General features: G+C 43.9%; 1 pseudogene; it reads left to right on the top strand.

The window, feature by feature from the left end:
- Window positions 1–1400: 1400 nt before the first annotated feature.
- Window positions 1401–1517, top strand: LOC126472060 (5S ribosomal RNA; annotated as a pseudogene).
- Window positions 1518–3091: the final 1574 nt, after the last annotated feature.

The raw sequence follows: 3091 nt of genomic DNA, 5'->3' as shown, positions 1-3091 counted from the left end.
CAGACCACAAAATGCGTGAGTGTTTGGCCAGCAAACGGATCAGTCCCGAATCACCCGCCGTATTCGTCGGATTTGGCCCCAGTCGAGTTCTGGTTTTTCTCAAAATTGAAGTTGGCAATGAAACAAACTGTTAAGATTTACTTAAGGACATCTAAGAAAACTGTATTATAGTACTAAACACAACTCCAAAAAAGGACTACAGTGACTCTTTAAAAATCTTTTTAAGACGTTTCCAGCTGTGTATTGATTCAGGGGGAGACTATTTTGAATAAATACAGTAGTTTCGTGAACATCACCCACAATTTTTATTTTTGATAGGCACAGCCCTAACTGTACTGGGATTAACTGCGTAGAACACATCTGGGACACTATCGAGCGCGATGTCCTCGCCCAAAAACCCGGTCCGTGGTGTATGGGAATCGTGTGACCTGTGCGAAGACATATGGTGGCACATACCATACAGGGTGACAGTTATTGAACTAGATGAAATAAAATCGTCATAACTTCTGAACTGTTTGCGTCAGGATGTTGAAACTGCACGGATGGCCGTGTGCCATGATGGGAATAAGCATTTGCGTGTATGGTTTGGTTTAGTGACGAAGCCCACTTTCATTTGTATAGGTTCGTCAATAAGCATACTTGGCGCATCTGGGGGACTGGGAATTCGCGTTTAGCGATCGAGAAGTCTCTTCAACCTCAACGGCTGACTGTGGTGCTCAACGACCAGTCACGGATAATCGGTGCTACATTCTTCGATGGCACGTGAAGGTTTTGGAAGATGACTTAATCCCCATTATCTAAAGTGATGCTGATTTTGACAATATGTAGTTCATGCAAGACTGGGCTCGACCCCATCGAAGCAGGAAACTGTTTGATGTCCTGGAGAAGGACGTCGGGGACCGCATTCTGGCTTTGGCATACCTAGAGGCCACTGGCAAGCATCTCGATTGGCCGCCATATTTTCCGGATTAGAACACATGCAGCTCCTTTTTGTGGGGCTATCTTAAAAACAAGGTATACAGCAATAACCCCAAAACCATTGATGAGCTTAAAACAGCCATTAAGGAGGCCATCGACATCATCGATGTGGCGACACTTCAGCGGTTCACGCAGAATTTCGCTATTCGTCTGCGCCACATCATCGCCAATGATGCAGGCAGGCATATCGAACATGTCTATCTAAATCCGAATATCTGCAGTGACGTTTACATGTTGAATAAAGTGTGTCCACGCCGTAGTTTGTAACTAATGTACGTTTTTTTCATATAGTTGAATAATTGCCACTCTGTACCTCTGGGAGCCTGCCAAGGACTTACCGAATCCATGTGACACAGATTCACTTCTGTATTAAAACACAAAGGTGGACCGACATGCTATTAAGCAATTGGTCATAATGTTTTTTCAACGGCCTTGCCACAGTGGATACACCGGTTCCCGTGAGATCACCGAAGTTAAGCGCTGTCGGGCGTGGCCGGCACTTGGATGGGTGACCATCCAGGTGCCATGCGCTGTTGCCATTTTTAGGGGTGCACTCAGCCTCGTGATGCCAATTGAGGAGCTACTCGACCGAATAGTAGCGGCTTTGGTCAAAGAAAACCATCATAACGACCGGGAGAGCGGTGTGCTGACCACACACCCCTCCTATCCGCATCCTCAGCTGAGGATGATACGGCTGTCGGATGATCCCGATGGGCCACTTGTGGCCTGAAGACGGAGTGCTTTTTCATAATGTTTTGGCTCACAAGGGTATATAGCTTATACTAAACATGAAATTACCGTAAAATATATTTATATGTAAAAAAAGTAAATGCTGCCAATTTATTTCAATTTGCTTCAAAGGAAACAGCTACAAAATTTGTTTTGTTTATCTTGCCTAATCGTTATGTCTTTCGAGGCCTGGGAACTCATCATCTACTGTACCATACTATTAAAGTATTACTTCACCAACGTAGTCCACTACCAGTCAAAGAAAAGTGAAGCACCAAGACGACGCGGTCCAATATCAGTGTCAATACATATACAGGGTGAAAAGTATTTAAACCGACAAACTTTGGTAGGTTGTGGGGGACATCAAAACAAATATTTTTCCCTAATATTTTTTCCTACGAGGATTATTTAAACCGTTGGACGCTGTATTACGCTCTTCAGTTGTTAGAGGCCGTATTACGATCTTCGGTAGTTAGAGGGCCTATGTGTGGGTCGGTGTTGTTAGAGACTGTTTAATTGGGCCGTATCTGCTACCTAGTTGTCTCTTGGTCCTAAAAAAATGGAAAAGTGTTTGTTGGTTTAATTAATTTGCCGCCAGAGAAATCTTCCTCTACCGGTTTAAATATTCCTCATAGGCAAAAATGACATTAGGGAAAAATATTTGTTTTGATGTCCCCTACAACCTCCCAGAGTTAGTCGGTTTAAATACTTTTCACCCTGTACACATACACCATCGATGGGCGTGTAAATGATTGAAGTTGCAGTTTTCTGTGACATGTTGAATGGCTACCCGAGTACGTTACTGTTGTTTGTGTTTAGAGTTGTTACCAGGCCTGGTGGGGTATATAAATGGCATGGAAAGCGTCAGATGTTGAGTGATCACTATGAAGCACACGGAGATGTCGGACTACGTTATCAGCACCTGACAGAGTTCGAAGTGTCCCTCATTTTGTGTCTCCATTGAGCCTGCTGCCCTAATCGTGCAATACCCAGATTTGTGGGCATTCAGATGTGACAGCGGCCTGATGTTGGACTTGTAAAATCCCCTCGCTGCACTACATCGATATAAAAGTTTCTCAGTTTAGCTGCGATTCAATGGAAAGAGGTATACGGGACGTACAACATAACTGGTTATGGCTTCCCAGCCGAGACTGCACTAGTTAAGGTAACCCTTTTGTTGATTATTTTGAGGAATCGGCGAGTAGAATTTTCTCCTCTCTGTTTTCTGTGAATCTCTCGTAGATGTTGTTCCTCGAAGTAGTTCTTGCAGCACACTGGAGTCTTCAGAAGATGCAAATGGAGTACCTGTGATTAAACGTGCCCATGCGAATAGCTAATTTACTTGAAACAAGTGTCGGGATGCCATTACGATGCCTTTAGTACC

Source organism: Schistocerca serialis, chromosome 3 (assembly GCF_023864345.2).
Source record: "Schistocerca serialis cubense isolate TAMUIC-IGC-003099 chromosome 3, iqSchSeri2.2, whole genome shotgun sequence".
Lineage (NCBI taxonomy): Eukaryota > Metazoa > Arthropoda > Insecta > Orthoptera > Acrididae > Schistocerca > Schistocerca serialis.
Note: the sequence above shows the minus strand (reverse complement) of the source record. Positions and strands in the feature narration are given on the sequence as shown.